This window comes from Pan troglodytes, chromosome 22 (assembly GCF_028858775.2).
Source record: "Pan troglodytes isolate AG18354 chromosome 22, NHGRI_mPanTro3-v2.0_pri, whole genome shotgun sequence".
NCBI classification, from domain to species: Eukaryota; Metazoa; Chordata; class Mammalia; order Primates; family Hominidae; genus Pan; species Pan troglodytes.
Genome location: NC_072420.2, coordinates 2,542,800 through 2,569,263, shown reverse-complemented (window position 1 = coordinate 2,569,263; position 26,464 = coordinate 2,542,800). Strand labels below are relative to the sequence as shown.

Below are 26,464 nucleotides of genomic sequence, written 5' to 3'. Positions count from 1 at the left end.
TATTGTGGCATGTGTGATTGAAAGTATTGCAGAGTCTACTGTTGAGTGGAGAGATATAAATGTGACTGTTAGGTCTAATTGTTCTATCGTGTTGTTGAAGTCCTCTGTTTACTTATCCATCTTATGTTTGTTTTTTAATTTACATTACTAAAAGTCAGATATAAAAGTCATTTACTGTTATCAGGTGCTGGCTACTTCATGTTTCAATTCTGTAAAATGTTGCTTCATATGTTTGGGAACTGTGATGTAAGGCACATGCGTTACTGTTGTTGTTTTATTGTTGTATGTTGTTTTAATGTTGTTGCTTTTATTGTTGTATGTTGCTTTATTGTTGTTGCTTTTATTGTTGTTGTTTTTATTGTCCTTTTCCTCTTGTCTCTTGAGGAAGTTTTTGATATAATATGTATTTTGTCTACCATGACAGTATTTGATTTTGCATTTAATATTTTTTATTATTCTTTCATGTACAGGTTATATGTGTTCCAGATCATAATTTGGTTATTTGTAGGAAGCAGAGAGTTGAATCTTGTTTCATGAATGTATTTAGTGAAAGTATGTTTTTGATTGACATAATTAATTTATATTAAAAAATTACTAAAAGGGAATGATTTCGTATTGTATTTTGTTTCTTTTTTGTTTTAGGTCCTGTAGCTTTTTTTTTTTTTTTTTTTTGAGATGGAGTCTCTCTCTGTCGCCCAGGTTGGAGTGCAGTGGTGAGATCTTGGCTCAATGTAAGCTCTGCCTCCCGGGTTCATGCCATTCTCCTGTCTCAGATTCCCCAGCAGCTGGGATTGCAGGAGCCTGCCACCACGCCCGGCTATTTTTTTTTTTTTTTTTTTTTTTTTGGTAGAGACGTGGTTTCACCGTGTTAGCCAGGATGGGCTCGATCTCCTGACCTCGTTGATCCACCCACCTCAGCCTCCCAAATTGCTAGGATTACAAGCGTGAGCCACCGCCCCTGGCCGGTCTTGTAGCTATTTCGTTCCTATTTTTCTCTCTTGTTCTCTTTCTTAGTGTACTATTGATTTTTGTAGTGGCATGTTTTAATTCCTTTCTCACTACTCTCTGTGTGTGTATGTCTTTGTGTGTGTGTACTATAGGTACTTCCTTTTTTTTTTTTTTTGACAGGGTCTTGCTCTGTCACCCAGGCTGGAGTGCAGTGGCACAATCTCTGCTTACTCAAGCTCTGCCTCTCAGGCTCAACTCAAACAATCCTCCCACCACAGCCTTCTGAGTACCTGGGACCACAGATGTGCACCACTACTCCTGGCTAACAGTTGTTATTTTGCATAGAGACAGGGTTTTGCCATGTTGCCCAGACTAGTCTCAAAATCCTAAGAACTGTAGGTATTTTCTTTGTTGTTACTATAGATATTACCAAGAAAAACTACTATTGCATATAAAACCCTGCCTCTTTATGGCTCCCTATGTGTTTTATTGATGTCACAAATTATATCATTTTGTGTTGTGAATCTATTGGCACAGATTTATAGTCATTTTTAAGTCTTTGTTATCTCAAATATATAGCAGAATTAAAGCATTCTGTGCATCTTCATTATAATTACAAAGAATATTATGATTGTGTACATAATTTTCTTTATTACAAAACGTCATATTTTACATAATTTTGTGTTGCTCTCATCATTATTTCATTTTTTAATGTGAATGACTAGCATTTTTTAAGACAGGCCTAGTGGGTATAAATTTATACAGTTTTTGTTGATCTTGAATATTCTTTATTTTTATTTTTTAATTCATTTGAAATGATAGTTTTGGCAGACATAGTGTTCTTGGCTGGTACTTGCCATTTTTTCAGCACTTTGAGTATGTCATCCTACAACCTCTTACCTGTAAGTTTTTTTGCTGAGACATCTGCTTGTCATCCTGCAGGGGTAAACTTGTACATGCTAAGTCACTTTTTTCTTGCTGACTTCAAGATTCTCGGTGTTTTAACTTTTGAATCTCTGATTATAATGTGTCTTGTCATGGGTCTCCCTGTGTTGTTATTAGTTGGAGTTGGTAAAGTTTCATTATATTTTAGGTCATTTTCTCCCTCAAATTCTGAGTTCTGTGTCACTGTTTGTTTCTTGAAATAACTTTGCTGCTCTCTTTTTTCTTTTTATTTTAGAATTCCCATTATGAGTATATTGGCCATCTTAATGGTATCCTATAAGTCCCTTAGGCTCTCTTAATTTTTTAAATTATTTTTAGCCTCCTCACCCTATAATTTCAAGTGACTTCTTATGAGGCTTGCTGAATTTTTTCCTGCTAGATCAAACCTGTTGTTGGACCTTCTAGTGAATCTCTAAACTCAGGTATTTTACTTTTCAGCTCTACACGTTGTTTCTATTTTGCACTTTTAATCACTTCTTTGATAATCTCATTATCTTCATGCATTGTTTTCCTTTTCTGTTTAGTTTTCTATATTCTTCTTTAGCTGACTGAGCATCTTTAAGCTAGGTGTTTTAGCCAGGCACAGTGACATGTACATGTAACTCCAGCTACTTTGAAAGCTAAGGCAAGAGGACTACTGTATTAATCCATTATCATGCTAATAATAAGGACATAAACAAGACTATGTAATTTATCATGAAAAAAGGTTTAATGGCCTCACAGTTTCACATGGTTAGGGAGGTCTCACCATTATTGGAACAAGCAAGAGACTTTGTTCAGGGGAACCTCCACTTATAAAACCATCAGATCACATGAGACTTATTTGTTATCATGAGAACAGCACGGGAAAATCCCACCCGCATGATTCAATTACCTCCCACAGGGTCCCTCCCAGGACATATGGGGATTATTACCATTTAAGATGAGATTTGATTGGGGACACAGAGCCAAACCCTATCAATTACTTAAAGCCAGGAGTTTGAGACTCCCCTGGGCAATATTGTGAGAAGCTATTGGTAAAAAATATTTTCACAGATTAGTCAGGCATTGTGGAATGTTCCTGTAGTCTCAGGAAGTTGGAGGCTGATGTAAGATTATTCCTTGAGTTCCCCAGGAACTTGAGGCTGCATTGAGCTATAATCATGGTATTGTGTTCCTGTCTGGGTGAGAGAGTAAGACCTCTTTTTAGAATTTCAAATTTATTTTAGATTTAGGAGGTACCTACACAGGTTTTTTACATGGGTATTTTGTATAATCCTGAGGTTTGAATTATGAGTAATTCCATCACTCAAGTAGTGAGCATAGTACTAAGTAGACAGTTTTTCAGTTCTTGGTCCCTCCCTCTCTCCACCCTCTAAGAGTTGTCTATTATTTTTGTTTTTCTGTCCATGTGTACCCAGTGTTAATTTCCATTTATAAGTGAGAATATGCAGTATTTTCATTTTCCATTTCTGCATTAATTTGCTTTGTATAATGGCCTTTAGTTGTGTTAACGTTGCGCAAAGGAGGTTTTTTTTGTTTGTTTTTGCTAAGTAGTATTGCTGTACATGTGACACTTTTTAAATTCAATTTACCATCAATAGGCTGGACACGGTGGCTGATGCCTGTAATCCCAGTGCTGTGGGAGGCCAAGGCGGGTGGATCATGAGGTCAGGAGATCGAGACCATCCTGGACAACGTAATGAAACCCCGTCTCTACTGGAAATACAAAAGTTAGCCAGGCTTGTTGACATGCGCCTGTAGTCCCAGCTACTCGGGTGGCTGAGGCAGGAGAATTGCTTGAACCTGGGAGGTGGAGGTTGTAGTGAGCTGAGATAGTGCCACTGCACTCCAGCCTGGGCAACAGAGTGACACGTCATCTCAAAAAAATAAAAAATTACCTTTAATAGGCACGTAGGTTGATTCACGTCCTTCCTCTTATGAATCGTGTAGTGATGAACCAACAAGGGCATGTGCTATTTTGGTAGAATAGTTTATTCTCTTTTGGGTATATACCCAGCGGTGAAATTGCTGGGTTGAATCACAGTTTAACTCTCAGTTATTTGGAAAATCTCCAAGCTGCTCTCCACAGTGGCTGAACTAATTTACATTCCTATTAACAGTGTATAAGTGGTTTTTTCCCTCTAAAACCTCATCAACATCTATTATCATTTTACTTTTTAACAAAAGCCATTCTAACTGGTGTACGATGGTGTCTTATTGTGGTTTTTATTTACATTTCCTTGATGGTTAGTGATGATAAGCTTTTTTCATGTTATTTGGCCACTTGTATGTGTTCTTTTGAACAGTGTCTGTTATTGCCCACTTTTTCATGGGGTAATTTTTTCCTTGTGAATTCTTTAAGTTTCTTATATATTCTGAGTATTAGATTTTGTCAGGTTCATAGGTTATGAATATTTTTCCCATTCTGCTAGCTTTGGGGTAAGTTAGTTTTTATTTTTCTAGTTTCTCTAAGTGTGAAGTTAAATTGTTAGTTTGAGATCATTCTAACTTCTTGATGCAGGTATTTAGCACTCTCAACTTTCCTCTTAAAAGAGCTCTTCCTACAACCCAGACATTTTGTTATATTGTGTCTCTTCTATTTCAAAATCTTTTTAATTTTCTGCCTTAATTTTTTTGTTTATCCAAAATTCATTCAGGAGCAAGTTGTTTAATTTCAATATCATTCTGTGATTTTGTGAGATTTTCTTGGTATTGATTTTTGTCTTTGTTCCATTGTGGCCTGTCATATTCTGTGAGCAGATGAGAAGAATTTACTTTCTTTAGATGATGTGTCGCATATACTATAAATGTCTGTTAGTTTCAATTGATCAAGTGTCGAATCAAACTCCAGAATTTCTTTGTTAAGTTTCTGCCTAGATAATCTGTCGAACACTTAGTGGGGAGTTGCATTCCCCTACTATTATTGTGTGTCTACTTGAGTCTTATTGTAGGTCTAGCTGTACTTGTTGTATAACTCTATGTTCCCCAAAGTTGGGTGCATCTACATTTAGGATAGTGAAGTCTTCTTGTTGAATTGAACCCTTTATCGTTACTCAATACCTTTCTTTGTTTTATTTTACTGTTAATGATTTAAAGCTCTTTTTTCTTAAAAGAGAAACAATTCCAGGTATGATGGCTTGTGCCAGCACTTCCAGACTGAAGCAGTCAGATTGCCTGAGACCAGGAGTTTGAGACCAGCTGAGGCAACACAGCAACATACTGTTTGTACAAATTTTTTTAAAGAAACTATACAGGAGGGGTAACGTGCACAACTGTGGTCATATTTACTCAGGAGACATAGGTGGCATGACTGCTTGACTTCCGAAATTTGAGGTTACAGTGAGCTGTGATTCCACCAGTGTACTCTGTCCCAGGAGATAAAGTAAGATCCTGTGCATAAAATGAAAAAGTAAATGAAAATAAAATGATTTTAAGTTAAAAAAATAATTCCTAGATCTCCACTTCTTTAGTTTCACTTGAATATATATTTTTCTCCTTTGATTAGGTTATATTTCCTGGTTGCTTTTACATACTGTAGTTTTGTTAAGGTTTTGATCAATTAAGAAACCACTACCTATTTTATCTTTTATGAAAGAGCTTTATACATGGGAAAATTGACAACATTCAGCCACAGTAGTCATACTGGGAGCTTCTCCAATCTGTTGTCAAAATGTGTCTTCTTTGGACTACTGTATGTATTTTCTTGTTAATAAGGTTTACCTCTGTTTCCTCTTAGGAGCCTTTAGTCTCTTCCCTTCGTCACTGTTGTAGGCACTACAGTCTCTGTTGTTGTAAGAAGCATTTATCTTTATTCTCGGTTGACCCAAGCTGTCATTTAAACTCTGTCTCTATTCTCGTCAACACTAAATGTTAAAGGAAGCAATTTCCAGTCTTTGGATAACCCCGGTAGGACTCAGTAAGTCAGAAGTTTGCGTATGCATTTCACTCTTTTTTCTTTCCCGAAGGAGAATCATGGAATGGACAGATTTTTATCTAACTGCACTGTTCTGTAGTGCACAAATGTGACCAAATTTTCTTCTAAATTGGTTATGGTTGGCTTTTTTCTCATGTGGGGTGCTACAAACTCAACTGGCTTTGCTCGCCCAATTGTAGTTAAGTTCATATGTCAATTGAGAGAAACAGGATCTCAGGTTCCGCTTCAACTGTCATTGTCTTCTCAGCTGACCTCATTTTGTACATTAGATTTATAAAATATATTTACTTTAATCTCATCACCGAATTTTTTAAAAAATTATTATTTTTCAGCTCTTTTAGCAATATATCCAATCAAGACCCAGAGAAAACAGTACATAGAAGCTTCTTTTCAAAAAGTAATATTGGGAAGATATGGGAGCTCTGGCCTTGAACTTTTACACTTAAGGAGAGTGGGAAATTGAAGGATAAGTGTAAACGGCACAAAGGATGCTATGATGAATATACCAGATATACAGCAATTACCTACAGCAAAAATGTCACTGCTAGAAGAGCTCAAAACCATAAAGTATTTTGGAAAAAGCATAATTAATGTTGATTCTTTTTTCTGAACTATATATTTATATAATTACATACCAATAACAATTTTTGAAACATATCATGTTTTTGAAACAAAATTTGGAAAATCTAAATAATGGCCTAGGCCAGGAATATTTCTTCTAATGCTATCCCTCCCATAGTCCCCCACTTCCCGACAGGCTCCAGTGTGTGGTGTTCCCCTTCCTGTGTCCCTGTGTTCTCTTTGTTTAACTCCCTATTATGAGTGAGAACATGCGATGTTAGCTTTTCTACTCTTGTGTTAGTTTGCTGAGAATGGTGGTTTCCAGCTTCATCCATGTCCCTGCAAAGGACATGAACTCATCCTTTTTATGACTGCATCGTATTCCATGATGTGTACATGCCAAGTTTTCTTTATTCAGTCTATATTGATGGTCATTTGGTTTGTTTCAAAGTTTTTGCTCTTGTGAACAGTGCCATAATAAACATATGTATGCATGTATCTTTATAATAGAATAATTTATAATCCTTTGGGTATATACCCAGTAATGGGATTGCTGGGTCAAATGGTATTTCTCATTGTGGATCCTTGAGGAATCACCACACTATCTTCCACACTGGTTGAACTAATTTACACTCTCACCAACAGTGTATAAGTCTTCCTATTTTTCCACATCCTTTGTTGTTTCCTGATTTTTTTAATGATCACCATTCTAACTGGTGTGGGATGGTTTCTCATTGTGTTTTTGATTTGCATGTGTCTAATAACCAGTGATGATGTCCTTTTTTTCATATGTTTATTGGCTGCATAAATGTCTCCTTTTGAGAAGTGTCTGTTCAAATCCTTTGCCCATTTTCGATGTTGTTGTTTCTTTTTTTCTTGTAAATTTGTTTAAGTTCTTTGTAGATTCCACATATCAGCCCATTGTCAGATGGATAGATTGCAGAAATTTTCTCCCATTCTTTAGGTTGCCTGTTCACTCTGATATAGTTTCTTTTGTTGTGCAGAAGCTCTTTAGTTTAATTATATCTCGTTTGTCAATTTTGGCTTTTGTTGCCATTGTTTTTGGTGTTTTAGTCATGAAGTCTTTGCCCATGCCTATGTCCTGAATGGTACTGCCTTGGTTTTCTTCTGGGGTTTTTATGGTTTTAAGTCTTATGTTTAAGTCTTTAATCCATCTTCAGTTATGTTTTGTGTAACGAGTAAGGAAGAAGTCCAGTTTCAGTTTTTTGCATATGGCTAGCTAGTTTTCCAACACCATTTATTAAATAGGGAATCCTTTCCCCATTACTTGTTTTTGTCAGGTTCATCAAATATCAGATGATTCTAGATATTGAGTGTTATTTCTGAGGCCTCTGTTCTGTTCCATTTGTCAATATATCTGTTTTGGTACGAGTACCATCCTGTCTTGGTTACTGTGGCCTTTTTGTATAGTTTGAAGACAGCTAGCATGATGCCTCCACCTTTGTTCTTTTTGCGTAGTATTGTCTTGTCTATGCAAGATCTTTTTTGGTTCCATATGAAATTTGAAGTAGTTTTTTTTCTAATTCTGTGAAGAAAGTCAACGGGAGCTTGATGGGGATAGCAATGAATTTATAAATTACTTTGGGCAGTATGGCCATTTTCACAATATTGATTCTTCCTATCCATGAGCATGGATTGTTTTCCGTTTGTTTGTGTCCTCTTTCATTTCCTTGAGCAGTGGTTTGTAGTTCTCCTTGAAGAGGTCCTTTACATCATTTTTAAGTTGGATTCCTAGGTATTTTATTCCCTTTGTAGTAATTGTGAATGAGAGTTAACACATGATTTGGCTCTCTGTTTGCCTATTATTGCGTATAGGAATGCTTGTGATTTTTGAACATTGATTTCGTATCCTGAGACTTTGCTGAAGTTGCTTATCAATTTAAGGAAATTTTGGGCTGAGATGGTAGGGTTTTCTAGATATACAATCATGTCATCTGCAAACAGAGACAATTTGACTTCCTCTCTTCCTATCTGAATACGCTTTATTTCTTTCTTTCTTTGGCTGATTGCCAGAACTTCCAATACTATAATGAATAGGAGTGGGGAGAAAGGGTGTTCTTGTCTTGTGCAGGTTTTCAAAGGGAATGCTTCCAGTTTTTGCCCATTCAGTATGATATTATCTGTGCATTTGTCATAAATAACTCTTATTGTGTTGAGATAGGTTCCATCAATACATAATTCATGGAGAGTTTTTACCATGAAGAGGTGTGGAATTTTATTGAAGGCCTTTTTTGCATCTATTGAGATAATCATGTGGTTTTTGTCATTAGTTCTGTTTATGTGATGGATTTTATTTATTGATTTGCATATGTTGAACCAGCTTTGTATCCCAGGGATTAAGCTGACTAGATCGTGGTGGATAAGCTCTTTGATGTGCTGCTGGATTCAGTTTGCCAGTATTTTATTGAGGATTTTCACATCGATGTTCATCAGGGATACGGGCCTGAAATTTTCTTTTTTTGTTGTGCCTTTGCCAGGTTTTGGTTTCAGGATGATGCTGGCCACATAAAATGAATTAGGGAGGAGTACCTCTTTTTCTATTGTTTGAAATAGTTTCAGAAGGAATGGTACCAGCTCCTCTTTGTACCTTTGGTAGAATTCGGCTGTGAATCCGTCTGGTCCTGGACTTCTTTTTGTTGGTAGGCTACTAATTACTGCCTCAATTTTAGAACTTGTTATTGGCCTATTCAGGGATTCGACTTCTTACTGGTTTGCACTTGGGAGAGTATATGTGACCAGGAATTTATCCATTTCGTCTAGATTTTCTAGTTAATTTGCAAAGAGGTATTTATAATATTCTCTAATGATACTTTTTATTTCTGTGGGATCAATGGTTATATCCCCTTTATCATTTCCTATTGCATGTATTTGATTCTTCTCTTCTTCCTTATTTGGCTAGAAGTTTATTTACTTTCTTGATCTTTTCAAAAAACCAGCTCCTGGATTCATTGATTTTTTGGATGGGCTTTTTGTGTCTCTATCTCCTTCAGTTCTGCTATGATCTTAAATCTTGTCTTCTGCTAGTTTTTGAATTTGTTTGCTCTTGCTTCCCTAGTTTTTTTAATTGTGATGTTACGGTGTCAATTTTAGACATTTTTCTGCTTTCTCTTGTGGGGATTTAGTGCTGTAAATTTCCCTTTACAGACTACTTTAGCTGTGTTGTATTTTACTTTTTAAGCCCTCAATCTTTCTTTTTCATCATGATAGTCTTGACTGTTTTATGTTTATGTAATGTAAAATTGACTACACAATTTTTACAAAGATTTTATGAAAATATTTTATTGAGAATGTACAAACCTGTCAGTCAATTGGAGGAGAAGTTACACTGTAGTAATAAATAGTCACAAAGCAAAACAGCAAAAGACATCCAAATCAGAATAAAACAAAACATTTTAACAAAAACATAAAGAACAAACTGGCAACAAATATGTGAAGTTTATATTACAAAGATGCTCACTTATCCACTCTAAAGAGAGCTTTTAGAATTTGATTTAAAATATGGCAAAGACATTATCCCACACTTCACAGAAAAAATAAATTTAAGCAGCTGTTAACACATGAATGTATTATCAAGCTCAGATATAATCAAAATTAAATATTTGACAAGAGATTCTACAGTTTGGGAGAAATAGAAGTGTTTTTTTCTTTTCCCCAGGCCCACAAGTCTAGTTTCTTGGTCTTCCTCACTATAATGGGGTTTGTCATCAGCTCCCCAAAATATGGGAAGCACAGAGCAGGTGCTGGCTGAAGGTGGGGTATCCTGTGAAACCATATTTAAGATCAGAGCCCTTGGTCCATTGTGTTGTAATCAGCTGGCTCAGGAAAGAACACCTGGCTGTCCAGAGCTCTACACCTACTGCACTGGGTATGACAGGAGGCCTGAGAACCCATGGTTCCCAAACCCACCCCACTCCAAAATATCATCCAGTATTGAGAACTCTGACACCAAATTCTCACAGAGCATATGTTTATGCAGTTTTACATTTAATTTCTCATTACATTACAATTGGGAAACTGAGGCCCCAGAAGAGGCAGAGACTGGTCCAGATCTCAGGAGGTGGGCAGGCTCCAGAGCATTAGAGAGGGCTCCAGCTTCCTAGGCCTTGGCTCCGTCCCACCTATCAGGTTTGTTTTCGAAATTAGAGTCTGTAGCTATACATTCAGGAGCACAGAAAATGAGCAGATTCAGGGTTCTGTTCACATGGGAACCTCTCCATGTCAGTTTCAAGATAACAGGACTGGGGTTCTGCATCCAGCTCTGAGGGCACCTGGAAGTAAAATGAGCTATGCTCCACCTCAGCGTAATGTAGACAATGCCTACAGGAAAGCCTGTTTCCTTCCTCATAAATAAGGGTGCCTGAAGTGGGTGACGTTGATGATTTCACATACTCATAAGTGCCTGCCAGCCTGGATTCTTGCTCTGAGACTGCAAAAATGCACCCACTCTCTGCAGATCTTTCAAATCAGAGGGAGGCATGGCCACTTGAGAGGCATCTTGGGTAGATGAAGATGAGACAGAGTTAAATGTGCCAGAGCATTTGACTCTGAGGCTGAAGTCCACGGAAAATCTCAGCTACTGTTGGGTTCTTAAGGTCCTCATTTGAAAGTGGTAGAAAATAATTTCACTGGATAAGGGGAGGATATCTCATGGATAAATAGCACAACCCAAAAGTTGGAGGCAAAGAGAGGGCAAAACGGGATTCCTAGGTCACTCATTATACTTGGGGCCTTCAGATCCTGCTACTTTATCCCCTAGGACCTTGAAGAACCAGTGCCTTGAGGACAGAAAAATCAAGGTATCAGATTTGTTCCATAGTGCTCCTGCTTGGGGCTGTAGGGTTAGTGATGGCCAGGAGGTGGTTACAGCCTGCTGTGTTTCTGCTGCCCACTGAGCTTTGCTGGAGCAGCTGGAACAAGTAAGAGTCACACACCTCATGTTGTTATCAGTGATCTCCACATTATCATGTGGTCAAAAGAGGAAGGGATATTAGAGATCCCCCATATAATCACTTAGCCAGTCTTTTTTCCCTTGCACTCACCATTTGCCAGCTACCCTGGTGGGTCCAACATGTGGTACAGAAAATTATTACATCATGCCTGCACCCCCCAACCCAGGACCAAACAGTCTGAGGACCGTTGGACAAAAGCACTAAAGCAAGTATATGTGAAAGAAAAGAGCAAGGACTATAATATAAAGTAGATTATTGAGAAGAAAACCTGGAAAATTATTGCATGGGAGGACCTCAGGCCTCACTGAGGTGACTTTTAATCCATGATGAGGATGACAGCAGGGAGGCATCTGCACAAGCATGTGTCAGGGAGAAGCCACCCTTAGTGAAAAGACTCATAGGTGTGAGTTTGGCAGAGGTAAAAAGGGACTAGTTTGGCTGCAGACAGCCTGAGGAAGAGATAAGCAGAGGGGTGGAGAATCCTAGGGCCTGGGAGATGAGGTTAGATATCTGCTCCTTTCTGAACAATATTGCCCTAAAACTCAGCACTTTTCAACAACATATAATATCTCATAATTTGTGTGGACCAGAATCTGGACACAGTTCAGCTGGCTACCTCTGCCTTCAGGTCTTTTATGAGACTGGGGGCTGTGGTCTTAACTGAAGCTGGACTGGGAAAGCATGAGCCTTTAAGCTGACTCATGTGAAAATTGACAGGGTTTAGTGTGGACAGAGAGCCTGACTTTCTTTCTCTCTACTCGTCTGAGCACCCCCTCACCCTTTGTTATGTGGGTCTCTACATGGAGCATCTCATAGCATTGGAGCTTGCGTCCTGTGTTTGAGGAATACAATAGACAGAATTAGACAAAAAGGTTTACACAAAAAGAGACAGAGAGAAAGATCGAGGGCGCAAACGAGAAAAACCAAGTAGGAGAAAAATTAGAGCTTTAAAAAAATCTTGACAGGGTGCGGTGGCTCACACCTGTAATCCCAGCACTTTGGGATGCTGAGACATGTGGATCGCCTAAGGTCAAGGGTTTGAAACCAACCTGGACAACATGGTGAAACCACCGTCTCTTCTAAAAATACAAAATGAGCCAGATGTGGTGGCGTATGCCTGTAATCCCAGCTACTTGGGAGACTGAGGCAGGAGAATCAATTGAACCTGGGAGGCGAAGGTTCCAATAAGCCGAGATCACACCACTGCACTCCAGCCTGGGATACAAGAGTGAAACTGTGTCTAAAAAAAAAAAAGAAAGAAAGAAAGAAAGAAAAAAAACTTGAAAGTTACTATAATTTTTCTTCTATATTTGTGTTAAAATTGTAACCCCCGGCTATAAGGAGGTAGAATGTAATTAACCCCTTAGGGTGGGACCCTCATAATAGAGATTACTGGCTTTATACAAGAAACCGCAGAGGAAAATCGCTTGAACCTGGGAGGTGGTGGTTGTAGTGAGCCGAGATTATACCACTGCACTCCAGCCTGGGGGATAGAATGAGACTTCATAGCAAAAAAAAAAAAAAAAAAAAAAAGAAAAGAAACCAATGCTGGGGACCGACTCATATTCAGAGAAGGACTGTGTGGTAGATAGAGCTCCCTCTCCCCTCTCCCCTCTCCCCTCTCCCCTCTCCCCTCTCCCCTCTCCCCTCTCCCCTCTCCCCTCTTTCCACGGTCTCCCTCTGATGCCGAGCCGAAGCTGGACGGTACTGCTGCCATCTCAGCTCACTGCAACCTCCCTGCCCGATTCTCCTGCCTCAGCCTGCCGAGTGCCTGCGATTGCAGGCGTGCGCTGCCACGCCTGACTGGTTTTCGTATTTTTTTGGTGGAGACGGGGTTTCGATGTGTCGGCTGGGCTGGTCTCCAGCTCCTAACCACGAGTGATCCGCCAGCCTCGGCCTCCCGAGGTGCCGGGATTGCAGACGGAGTCTCGTTAACTCAGTGCTCAATGGCGCCCAGGCTGGAGTGCAGTGGCGTGATCTCGGCTCGCTACAACCACCTCCCAGCCGCCTGCCTTGGCCTCCCTAAGTGCCGAGATTGCAGCCTCTGCCTGGCAGCCACCGCGTCTGGGAAGTGAGGAGCGTCTCCGCCTGACCGCCCATCGTCTGGGATGTGAGGAGCCCCTCTGCCTGGCTGCCCAGTCTGGAAAGTGAGGAGCGTCTCTGCCCAGCCGCCATCCCATCTAGGAAGTGAGGAGCATCTCCGCCTGACTGCCCATCGTCTGGGATGTGAGGAGCCCCTCTGCCTGGCTGCCCAGTCTGGAAAGTGAGGAGCATCTCTGCCCGGCCGCCATCCCATCTAGGAAGTGAGGAGCGCCTCTTCCCGGCCGCCATCACATCTGGGAAGTGAGGAGCGTCTCTGCCCGGCCGCCCATCGTCTGAGATGTGGGGAGCACCTCTGCCCTGCCGCCCCGTCCGGGATGTGAGGAGTGTCTCTGCCCGGCCGCCCTGTCTGAGAAGTGAGGAGACCCTCTGCCTGGCAACCGCCCCGTCTGAGAAGTGAGGAGCCCCTCCGTCTGGCAGCCACCCCGTCTGAGAAGTGAGGAGCGTCCTCCCTCCTCGTCTGGGAGGGAGGTGGGGGGGTCAGCCCCCCGCCCGGCCAGCCGCCCCGTCCGGGAGGTGAGGGGCACCTCTGCCCGGCCGCCCCTACCGGGAAGTGAGGAGCCCCTCTGCCCGGCCAGCCGCCCCGTCCGGGAGGGAGGTGGGGGGGTCAGCCCCCTGCCCGGCCAGCCGCCCCGTCCGGGAGGGAGGTGGGGGGATCAGCCCCCTGCCCGGCCAGCCGCCCTGTCCAGGAGGTGGGGGGGCGCCTCTGCCCGGCTGCCCCTACTGGGAAGTGAGGAGCCCCTCTGCCTGGCCAGCCGCTCTGTCTGGGAGGGAGGTGGGGGGGTCAGCCCCCGGCCCGGCCAGCCGCCCCATCCGGGAGGGATGTGGGGGGGTTAGCCCCCCGCCTGGCCAGCCGCCCCATCCGGGAGGTGAGGGGCGCCTCTGCCCGGCCGCCCCTTCTGGGAAGTGAGGAGCCCCTCTGCCCGGCCAGCCGCCCCGTCCGGGAGGGAGGTGGGGGGGTCAGCCCCCCGCCTGGCCAGCCGCCCCGTCTGGGAGGGAGGTGGGGGGGTCAGCCCCCCGCCCGGCCAGCCGCCCCGTCCGGGAGGGAGGTGGGGGGTCAGATCCCAGCCCGGCCAGCCGCCCCGTCCAGGAGGGAGGTGGGGGGGTTAGCCCCCCGCCTGGCCAGCCACCCCATCTGGGAGGTGAGGGGCGCCTCTGCCTGGCCGCCCCTTCTGGGAAGTGAGGAGCCCCTCTGCCCGGCCAGCCGCCCCGTCCGGGAGGGAGGTGGGGGGGTCAGCCCCCCGCCCGGCCAGCCGCCCCGTCCGGGAGGGAGGTGGGGGGTCAGCCCCCCGCCCGGCCAGCCGCCCCGTCCGGGAGGGAGGTGGGGGGGTCAGCCCCCCGCCCTGCCAGCCGCCCCGTCCGGGAGGGAGGTGGGGGGGTCAGCCCCCCGCCCTGCCAGCCGCCCCGTCCGGGAGGGAGGTGGGGGGGTCAGCCCCCCGCCCTGCCAGCCGCCCCGTCCGGGAGGGAGGTGGGGGGATCAGCCCCCCGCCCGGCCAGCTGCCCTGTCCGGGAGGTGAGGGGCGCCTCTGCCCGGCCGCCCCTACCGGGAAGTGAGGAGCCCCTCTGCCCGGCCAGCCGCCCCCTCCGGGAGGGAGGTGGGGGGGTCAGCCCCCCGCCGGGCCAGCCGCCCCGTCAGGGAAGTGAGGGGCGCCTCTGCCCGGCCGCCCCTACTGGGAAGTGAGGAGCCCCTCTGCCCGGCCAGCCACCCTGTCCCGGAGGGAGGTGGGGGGTCAGCCCCCCGCCCGGCCAGCCGCCCCGTCCGGGAGGGAGGTGGGGAGGGTCAGCCCCCCGCCCAGCCAGCCGCCCCGTCCGGGAGGTGAGGGGCGCTTCTGCCCGGCCGCCCCTACTGGGAAGTGAGGAGCTCCTCTGCCCGGCCACCACCCCATCTGGGAGGTGTACTCAACAGCTCATTGAGAATGGGCCATGAAGACAATGGCGGTTTTGTGGAATAGAAAGTGGGGAAAGGTGGGGAAAAGATTGAGAAATCGGATGGTTGCTGTGTCTGTGTAGAAAGAGGTAGACATGGGAGACTTTTCATTTTGTTCTGTACTAAGAAAAATTCTTCTGCCTTGGGATCCTGTTGATCTGTGACCTTACCCCCAACCCTGTGCTCTCTGAAATATGTGCTGTATCCACTCATGGTTGAATGGATTAAGGGCGGTGCAAGATGTGCTTTGTTAAACAGATGCTTGAAGGCAGCATGTTCGTTAAGAGTCATCACCACTCCTTAATCTCAAGTACCCAGGGACACAAACACTGCGGAAGGCCGCAGGGTCCTCTGCCTAGGAAAACCAGAGAACTTTGTTCACTTGTTTATCTGCTGACCTTCCCTCCACTATTGTCCTGTGACCCTGCCAAATCCCCCTCTGCGAGAAACACCCAAGAATGATCAATAAAAAAGAAAAAAAAAAAAAAAAAGAAACCGCAGAGGGCTCTCATCCTCCTGCAAAATGAGGGTAAAACCTGAAGTGTGCAGGCTGAAATTCAGAAGCGAGTCATCACCAGATCTCAACCATGCTGACACCCTGATCTCAAATTTGAACCTCTGGAGGTATGAGAAATTAAGTCCTGTTGTCTATATGCTGCCTATCTATGGTTCTTTGGTATAGCAGCCTGAACTAATACAAAAGTGATATCCTTTTCTGTATTTCATTGGACAGAAGCTGAATTTGTACCCCCTATACTGTTAAAAAAAAAGACTTAAAAAATCGATCTTCAGAATGAAAGATAGGAAATGGCTTGTTGAAACACTAAAATTTTAACTGCTATAAGTTTTTTAAACATTGGCTGAAATTGTTGGAACCAATATGGCCAACTGAAGTCCATAAAGCATCAGTTTGCAGATGTTGGAGCCCAAATTTCCATTGTGTGCTTCATACTAACTCTCCCTGAATTTGTATGTGACCTGTGAGGAAACAAGAAGAGATGACTGTGTATGTCTCATGACTTTCCATATTCCTACTTTCCTTCCAGCAATCCCCTACAGAACCCACCTATTAGGCCTTTTCTAATCAGTGCCTTAAAGCCAGTATGACAAAACAAATTTGATTTGAACTCCTATCTCCTTGTTAGCCACCCTACAAGATGATATTTTCCTCAAAACCGAAGGGCCATAGTACTGGCATCAGGAAATATTCCATTTTATTCAATAAAAAACTGAGTCACTCAATACCTAGTACTGGGAGACTTTGTGAAGACTTCCTCTGTCATAGACGTGATAAGGCACATGGATATGATTCTAAATATAAAGAGAAAGCACTAGAAAGTTGAATTCCTGTATTAGATCCTTCTCATACTGCAATGATGGAGTACCTGAGACTGGGTAACTTATAAAGAAAAGAAGTTTAATTGACTCACAGTTCCACATAATTGGGGGGGCACCTCAGAAACCTTCCAATTACAGTGGCTGACAAGTGAAATGAGTGAGAGCAGGGGATGTACCAGATGCTTATGAAACTATCAGATCTCGTGAGAACTCACTATCACAAGAACAGTATGAGGAGAACCCGTCCCCATAATCCAATCATCTCCCCTCAGGTTTTCCCTTAACACCTAGGGGTTATAATACACAATGAGTTTTGGGTGGGGACGCACAGCTAAAATATATGAATGCCAGAGGACAGTATCTACATTTAATTTCAACTTCATACTGGAGCAGAATGAAAATGAGGCCCAGTGGAGAAGTGATATTCCCGAGATCACCCTGCCAGACACCAGGACTGTTTGAGTTGTGGCCCATGCTATCTCCCACCTATTCTCCTAATGCTTCCATCTCTAAGTGTGTGCATTATCTACAGGTGACACTACATCATTATTTTTATGTCTTATCTTATATACACCTAATACATTCCCTAGGAAGTAGATGTTAGCATCATCACCACTGTGCATGTTAGGAGGCTGGGGAAGCCTTGAATACAGTGACTTTTACTGGGTTACCCAGGTTGCATTTAGGTCTTTCCAGGGAATTAAGGGGAAGTTGTGTTTGCATAATTGTGTACAAATAAAGAGTTGACATGGAAGAGGAGACTGAGCAATCAGTAGCATAGTGGGGCCTTTCAGTATCTCTTACAGAAACATGGGGCCCAGTAGATGGAACCTTGAAGAGTTTAACACACTTTCTTGGTGTCAGAACCCAACAGCAGTTAAGAAACCAGGAATCCACATTCTTGAGACAGCTCTGTATCCACCTCTGTTGGTGAGGGTTGCTCAAGAGAGTGAGATGCTCTTTCATTGTGCCCTGAAATTTCTGAGTTTCAGCCTTACAAAGGCTCAAGGTAAAAGTCTTATCTGATAACACAGATGTCAACTGAGCCCTGATCACTGATGTCCCTGGCTATTGGCCGGGTGCACCTACAAATAACACAGGGCAGCCCAGGACAGGCCCCTCCACGCCAGCCTCTCTTGTCAACTCATCTGGGCAGTCCCACACCACTTCTTAGTACCATGAGTTGGATGGGGAGCAAGAGGGAGGGCACTCTTCTTGGACTGAAGTAGATTGTCGGGTGTTGGAACTCTTGTGTACCTGTCATGTTCATACCTAGGCCATAGTTGACAGAATAAAAAGAAGAGGGTTGGAGAACGAATCTGTGTACTCAGATGTGAATTCCAAGACTTTAACTTCTCCTCTGGTTTCCTTCCTTCATGGAGATTTATACAGATTCTCCTTATGTGCCTAATGTGAAGAGCAGAATTTCTTTTCTTTTCTTTTTTCCTTTCTTCTTTTCTTTTTTCCTTTCTTCTCTTTTCTTTTCTTTCTTTCTTTCTTTCTTCTTTCTTTCTTTTTCTTTCTCTTTCTTTCTTTCCATCTCTCTCTTTCTTTCTTTCCTTCTCTCTCTCTTTCTTTTTTATTTATCATGAAGTCTCACTCTGTTACCCAGGCTGGAGTGCAGAGAAAAGCAGAATTTCTAATGGAGGTGTCACATACGGTCAAAGCAAGGCAGATCACAGACTTTTCTTTGTGTGGTTTCTAGGCACATTTACAAAGCTGCATTCAGATTGATGAGGAGCTTCATCATTCAGTTTGATGTGGCCAACTCCTCCCTCTTTTTGGAAAAAAAGCAGGTGCACTAAACCAGCAAACACAGCCAGCACTGGGCTGTGCTGAGAGCAGCCACATAGGGGTCTCTACAGACAGAAAGCCGAGAAGACCGGGACAGACCCAGGACCCAGACTCAAATATGAAAAATCTCTGGGCTTTGTCCTAAGGCCTTCCCATTAGTAACTCATAGTCTTGTTGCCATGGAATCTGGCCTTCATTAGTCTCAGTGGCAAGTTGGTTATGTGGAAAGTCTCTCTTTACACACTTGTGCGAATAACAGTAAAGACTTTTGTATTGTTTTCACTCTACATTAGACCATGAGTATTTATGCCTGTGGCTGCAGTTTGTGTTAGTTTCCTGCCCCAGGTATCTCCTGCAGCATGCAGCTTCAGTCCTATCGGACCCTCAAAACTTAAAAGCTAACACTATTACTAGGGAGGATTTCGCAGGAAAATGGTGAAAGGGTTACACACCAAAAAGGTTAAACTACTCTATGCATGTTTCTGCAATGTGTTATCTCAGGAACTCATTTCTGTAGCCCATCAGGGCAGGAGCTGGGCTCTCACCTGTTGATAATATTCCATAAGGGAGGTTCTTCCCCACAGTGTTTAGTCTTCCAACGCTGGTACAGCCTGACATGATGACATTCTACTTTCAAGTCGGTCATGCTGCAGGGAAAATTCTGTGAGTGTCCTAATAGGCTGGAATCATTTGCTAGGGTGAATCCCATCTTTGGTGCTCACTTTTCTGTTATCTTGTAATTAGCTTTATTCTCAGCAAATCCATGTCTATTTTATTTATCTGTTTATTTACTTATTTTTATGTATGGAAAAACACTTTTCTTTATTTACTTATTTATTTAGAGACAGGGTCTCCGTCTGTTACCCAAGCTGGAGTACAGTGGTAGAGTGCTGTGATCATGGCTCATTGCAGCTTCAAACTCTTGGGCTCAAATGATTCTCTCACCTCAGCCTCCTGTGCCACCATGCCCTGCTAGTTGATTTTAATTTTTGATAAAGAAGGAGACTCATTATGCTGCCCAGGCTGGTCTCAAACTCCTGGGCCCAAGCAATTCTCTCATCTCAGCCTCCCAAAACACTGGGATTAAAAACATGAGCCACTGTACTGAGCTGTGCCTACTTCAAAAGACTGAAAATAAAAAATCAATAAATCTTTGCCAAATTAAAAAACAAAACAATAGTTTCCAGGTCTTAGACAAAGACAATTCTGTATCATGAAGAGTGGCAAAAGGCTTATTTAGCTGTTAAAATGATTTGCTTATATTTCAAAGAAGCAGAGAAAAAAAGATACATATAAAAGTTTTCCAGGCCAGGCACGGTGGTTCATGCCTGTAATCCCAACATTTGGGGAGGCCAAGGCAGGAGGATCTCTTGAAGCCAAATGTTTGAGTCCAGTACACGCAACATGGTGAAATTCTGTCACCATAAAAAAATAAATAAAATAAATGTGGCTGGGCATGGTGGTTCACGCTTGTAATACCAGCACTTTGGGAGTCGGAGGCAGGTGGATAATGAGGTCAGGGGTTCGAGACCAGCCTGGCCAAAATGGTGAAACCCTTTCTCTCCTAAAAATAATAACAATAAAAAATTAGCCAGGCATAGTGCTGTGCGCCTGTAATGCCAGCTACTCAAAAGGTTGAAGCAAGAGAATTGCTTGAACCTGGGAGGCGGAGGTTGCATTGAGCTAAGATCATGCCACTACACTCTAGCCTGGCCCACAGAGCAAGACACTGTCTTGAAAAAATAAATAAATAAATAAAGTTAGCCAGGCCTGGAGGTGCATGCCTATAGTCCTAAGTAATTAAGAGGTTGATGCAGGAGGACTGCTCAAACCCAAGAAGTTAAGGTTATAGTGAGCTATGATTATGCCATTTCACTTCAGACTAAGCAAAAGAGTAAGATTCCGTCTCAAAAAATTAATAAAAAAGTTTTCTAAATTACATTGTTTAAGAAAAGGGAAAAGAAAAAATATCTTTTTAAATTTTCAAATGGGAGAATAGAGCCTCTCATTTCTAATTTGTATTTCCTTCTGTAAAAACATGGTCTAGGCCCATGGTCTTGAACTACTGGACATCTGGATTTTAGTAGGTGCTGGATTCAGGCAACTAAGGGGTGGCTTGGACACACTGAGTGCACGTAAAAAAAAGGTTTGAGGTGAACTAAAAGGTAAAAGAGGGGAAGGTGTTATTAAGAACCCACAATTGGGAGACAGTACAGGGTTGGTGGAAGGACTGGTTCATGCTACAGATACTGCCCCAGGTGAAACTTTGCTCTGACTTATTTTTATGTCCATGCAGGAAGACGAGATTATGATCAGGTGGCACAGAAATCTGGGATGGTGAAAAAACCAGGTTGCCCCTGCAGATTCCGTGTCTGAGGTACAGCATATGCCAGGGGTCTTTTAGGCACATGTGTGGGTTTTTGGTGGGAAAGTCTATGAGGATAGGTAGCATGGGCAATAATCTTGATGCTGAAGCCCTGTGCTGGGAGGGGCTTGACCACATCAACATGTGGTGCATATGTTCAGTGGGTGAAAAACATGTGGTGGCCTCAGGTTGGCAGGAGGGTAGAAGGCATCTGTTCTCAGAACTTCTTCCCTCAGAGTCGTCGGTCCTTTTTACCATGGGAGGATGCGTGGAACCACAGGGCAGTGCATGGTGTAGCAGCCTGTGTGCAGAGCAGAGCCTACCTTCCCCGAGACACCTGGAGTCTCTCTCCAGCAGAGGCCCCCACATTGTCTTTCTTTTTACAATGCTTTTGATCCTAAATGTAGAAAGTTCCCTGAAAACCCACTGATTCTCCAACACCCATTTGTTGCCCCAAAATTTAATTCTGACACAACTTAGAGTTCGCATAGACCCCAGAAATTCAGGGCTCAGTCCCACATCACCTGTCTCACTGTAGAGGAGAGTTACACATCCCTGCAGCCCATCTACACTTCTGAGCTACCTCCTATAAATCTAAGACTAGCATAAACCCCTTTTCAAGTTAAATAATTTGATAGAATTACTAAAAAGAAAACCTCAACAAATAACTGTAATTATATACACTACTTTATTATAAAAATGTAACTCAGAAACAGCCAAATGGAAGAGATGTCTAGGGCAAGGAACAGTTGTAGGTGAAGGTAATCCTGGAAATAGCTATATTTAAAGAAATTCCCCCATTCTTTGCATTCTCAAAGAACAGCTTAGTGAAGAGAAACGTGCTTCCCCTGATGACTTTGAGGATGCTCCCCGCTGTTTTTTTAACCTATCACAAAAATGGACACAAATTGCAAATTCCCATTTTTAAAAATGAACAACCATTCAGTAATTTAGTCTTCAGTGGTCAAAATAACATACTCTTTACAGAAACTTTGCTTGTTTCTCTTCTTCCAACCAGCCCCTGAACTTTGACTCACCCACAGCTTCAGCAAACCTACAACCCTTATTTATACATACCCCTCCTAAGAACAGGCTGACTTCAAGGTGAAACATTCTTATCTGGGATCAGATTTTGCTACCCTCCATCTTGTGCTTCCTTTCCAACCTTCTTTGTAAACTTGTTTTCTCCTCCCTATGAAATAAGGCCCTTTTCCACCTAACCTTTGAGATCCTCAAAGATCTAATCATTTGTACTTTTTCTTTGTTCCAATACTTCTTAGGTAACTTCTTAGACCAAGTCTAGAAACAGTTTGAGGACAATAACAATTCCATTCTAAGAAGAATCTCCCAACATTTCTTCTATCTCAACCTCAACTGCATCTGCCTGTGAACTTCCAGCTTACCAAGGCTCTATATCTTCTGGCAGTGACAAAGGCTCTTTCCACTTACCAGTTAGTCATTCAGTTAGTTTTCAATTCAAAAAATACTTCATGTTTGAAGAATCCAGCAAAAATTATTCAAATCTAAGGTATAAAAGAGAGGAAATTACAGCCAGGCATGGTGACTCATGCCTGTAATCCCTGCATTTTGGGAGGCCTAGGCGGGCAGATGACCTGAGATCAGGAGTTTGAGACCAGCCTGACCAACATGAAGAAACCCCGTCTCTACTAAAAATACAAAATTAGCCAGGTGTGGTGTTGTATGCCTGTAATCCCAGCTACTCGGGAGGCCGAGGCAGGAGATTCGCTTGAACCCAGGAGGTGGAGTTTACAGTGAGCAGATGTCTTGCCATTGCACGCCAGCCTGGGCAACAAGAGTGAAACTACATCTAAAAAATAACAGAATAAAATAAAATAAAAACATTTTAAGGGGCTTATATCTTATAATTCATCAAGAAAAGCCAAAGTATCTATCCCTTTCAGAAAATAAACATGTAATTTAATTATGTTCATAACAAATCATTTAGTAAACAATTAATCATATGTGAACACTTCAGGAGGTGCAAAGTCCCAGCTCCTAAAACTTAACATTACCCTCAAACACCCAGATGGCAGCATATGGAATAGAGTTATTCACTTTCACAAGTTCTCTGTTTTGAAAAAAAGAATAACTTATGTGATAAATTTATGTAATTTGACAATTAATCTACCTCATGTGCTTGCAGATATGTATTCAATTCCTACCACCGTAGTGGAAGAGAGGCTATCCCTATCTTTACAACTGATAGCATTTCCAACAGTAAGCTGTGAGATTCTGCTTGAAATCACCTCTCAAACAAATAAAAAACAGACCTGGGAGACACACTACACTCATTCTGCTGAAGAAATAGGTAAGTAACAATTTTTAACAAATGAAATATATTACTACTTAATTTTATTCAAAATTCACCAACTTAATGTGCTTTATAAATATTCTCATACCTTTGAAGCTCTACTGATAAAACATAATTTACAGTTAATGAAAAAGTGAAGTTAAAATAAATACAATCATATTTTCAAGGTGACAAAATTAGAAGGTGACAATGCTGATTGAAACACAGACATATCTGACCCAAGGGTCAAGTCAAGCCATTCTATTACTTGGGATATTTTCCCTGCTCCCATCTGGTTCAGTGAAGTGGGTCATGAGCGTCCTCCCAGGAGCTGCTACACCCTGCTCCACTGTGTCTCTGAGGTGCATTTTACTTTGCAGGTTTTTGCACTGCCTCACTAGGTTGGATTTCTTTGTCCTTTGAAATATTTTCTCTCCCTTCACCAATCTGAGGACATTTTTTCCTCAATATCAGCATCCAGTTGCCTGGCCTGCAGTGTGTCTCTAAGGAATGGAAACTAAGCATTGGGGTAAGAAATTCTTAATGTCCTAAGGGGTTTGCTTTTAACGCAAAGGTATACCTGGAGATTCCTTCCAGGTATAGTGCATCCAACCACTCCAAAAAGAGGCTGCATTCCCATACTTTGGGCTGTTCCCTGAGAGGAGATGACACAAGGGATGCTATTTACTAGACACTTCAAGAGTCATGGCCAGTGTTGGTATCTTGGGGATTCTCAAGCAGTTTTGAAACCCAAAACCAAGAAAATAACACAGGATGGCTGAGGATGTATTGCCCTGTGAGGTTTCCGAAATGAAACCTCAACCCAAAGACATTCTGATGAGGTGTCTGTGCCAAGGGAAGATTAAAGAAAGGGGCACAAATATTTTCTTTTCTTTTCTTTTCTTTTTTTTTACTGTGGATTGTCAGGGGATTATTATCTGCTTTCATGTCCTGTAAAATGTTTACAAATGAAAAATATTTTTTTAAGTGTCATCCACTGCTTTTTGAAAAAATGCAGAATTAAAATACTGTGTCTAAAATGTACAATAAAGAACAGTTGATAATGTTGTGAGTTACACAAGGTTAGTTAGTGTTGGTAAGTGTCAGGAAAGAACTGGAAATTTAAACTCTGACTGCAAGCCAGAGTTAGGCTGGGGTAACAGGGTGGTAGATTTGAGGCTCTTCTTGCCACACATTTGGAAAATGCATGAGAAAACTAATTCTCTTTTGGAGTGTTAAAACAACTAAAAAACAGGCGATTGCGTTGAGGTGGCTCTAGTGTCCTGAGCTCTGAGTGGAGAGACAGGCAAAGGCATCCCTAGATCCAAAAATCTGCCCATTCTTCTCCAGCTGTGCACCTGATTAGATAATTTGCACTCCAGAACCCATGATTGGATATAGTTCAATTCCCCACCACGCCCCCTCAGTGACATATGTGATTTGACACTGGATTGAATAAAGCAAGAATTATAGGTTTTTCCTGGATCCTTTTCTGGCAGGGCTTCCTTCATGCACTGGACACTGGCCCTGCATGTAAAATACTTGCATTTTCATTTGTGTGTAAGATTATTTGTATTTATGAAAAATATATATGTGTTATTCATACATGGAAGCAATATAATGACAATTATTTTAAAATTTCAGATTTTTTACTTTCCTGGCACACCCAGGTTTTAGAGCAGGCAGCCTGAGATTTCAAAAATGAGGCAATTCTCTAAGAAATAATATGTGAGGCACATGTGAATTTTAAATATTCTAGTAGCTACATTTTAATAAATACACCAGGCATGCTTGCCTGTGCCTGTAGGTTGAACTCTTTGGGAGACTGATGTAGGTGGATCATTTGAGGCCAGGAGTTTGAGACTAGCCCAGGCAGCATAGAGAAAGCCATCTCCACAAAAAAAAAAAAAAAAAAAAATTGAAAAATTAGCCATGCCTGGTGTATGCCTTCAGTCCCAGCTACTCAGAAGGCTGGAGCTGGAGGATCACCTGAGCCTGGGAGGTCAAGGCTGCAGTGAGCCATGATCACACCACTGCACTCCAGCCTCACTGACAGAACAAAACTCTGACTCAAAAAACTGATCTCTGGAAAGGCATTTTCTTTTTCTGCAACGTAGCCAACTAGCTAAGTATGTATTGAAGCCATCCTTTAATTTTTAACAGGGCAAGAATATTTTCTAAGACCCCGAACTCCAGATATGTGATGGGGCAAATCCTGAAGTGTACATGGCTATCTCTCACAGCTAAAGCATCCCTCACCCCTATCCAGCGCTTCTTACCCCTGGCACAAGAGAATCACCTGCGGGGAGGAAAACTTTCAAAATCCCTTAAACCCAAGTTGTAACCGCACAACTCAATCAGAATCCTTGGAGCTGGATCTGAAAAAAATACGGTTGAAAGTTGTGCAGGTGATTACAATGTGTAGGCAAGCCAGAAAACCATGGCTTTAATGAGCAGCTTTTGTTAGAAATGATTTCTCAAATGAATGTAAAAACATATGCTGCTGAATTGTGACCTTTCAATTTTACCTGCTTTTCCTGCAAAGTATATTTTGCAGACCCAGGCTGGCTTCTCCTTCTGTTCCTGGTTCACCCAGTGCCGTGTGTGCTCAGTGCATCCTGTGCACGGGTCACTGTGCTGTGTGCGCTGGCCTGGGTGAGCATCATTCTTCGGGGAGAACCTTTCTGAAAACAAAGCTGCATTCCAAAAAGTTAAAACCATGCTACTTACTGTACTGAGGTAAAAATTAAAAGACCTAGGGGACTCTTCCAAAAGTTAAAATGTAAATAAATATCTTGGAACATTAATATACACCTGATGATGTCCTGAGTGAACACGCCCCACTTTAAAACAAAACAAAACATTACTATTATTCTAAAATATTAATTTAGGATTGTTATGCAAATATGTACTATTTAAATATTTATTGATGAATAACATGCATACAGCAATATAGGAACAAAATATTTATGGAATGCTTGATGAATTATTACTAAATAAATACACTTGTGTATGTAAGAATCAGATTTGCTCATGCCCTTGACACTTTCCCCTTCCCAAAGGTAACCAAGACCTTAAGAGCTAAGTGTAGATAAACTTTGTCATTTTCTACAAGTGTTTTATTACAGAACATTAAAAATGTATACACAATACAAAAAAAAAAGGATAACAGACCAGTCACCCAGCTTTAACAGCTACTAGTCATGTGTCATTTTTGTTTCACCTATACTTCCAGCCATTCCCACCCCAATTTCATTATTTTTTAGGCTTTTTGGATAAAATGTATATT

The 26,464-nt window shown here is 42.3% G+C and overlaps 1 long non-coding RNA gene across 3 annotated transcripts in view; it reads left to right on the top strand.

Moving 5' to 3' along the window:
- The window catches only part of LOC107972548 (uncharacterized), a 79,495-nt gene that overhangs the window by 17,160 nt on the left and 35,871 nt on the right, over window positions 1–26,464 (top strand). Inside the window, exons 3-5 of one of the 3 annotated variants that reach the window (XR_010154482.1) lie at window positions 20,796–20,876; window positions 23,029–23,193; window positions 25,339–26,198. The exons of the other annotated variants lie outside the window; for them this stretch is intronic. This is a non-coding gene — a long non-coding RNA (uncharacterized LOC107972548). Of the gene's footprint in view, window positions 1–20,795; window positions 20,877–23,028; window positions 23,194–25,338; window positions 26,199–26,464 lie in introns of those variants that run through there. 3 annotated transcript variants of the gene reach the window in all.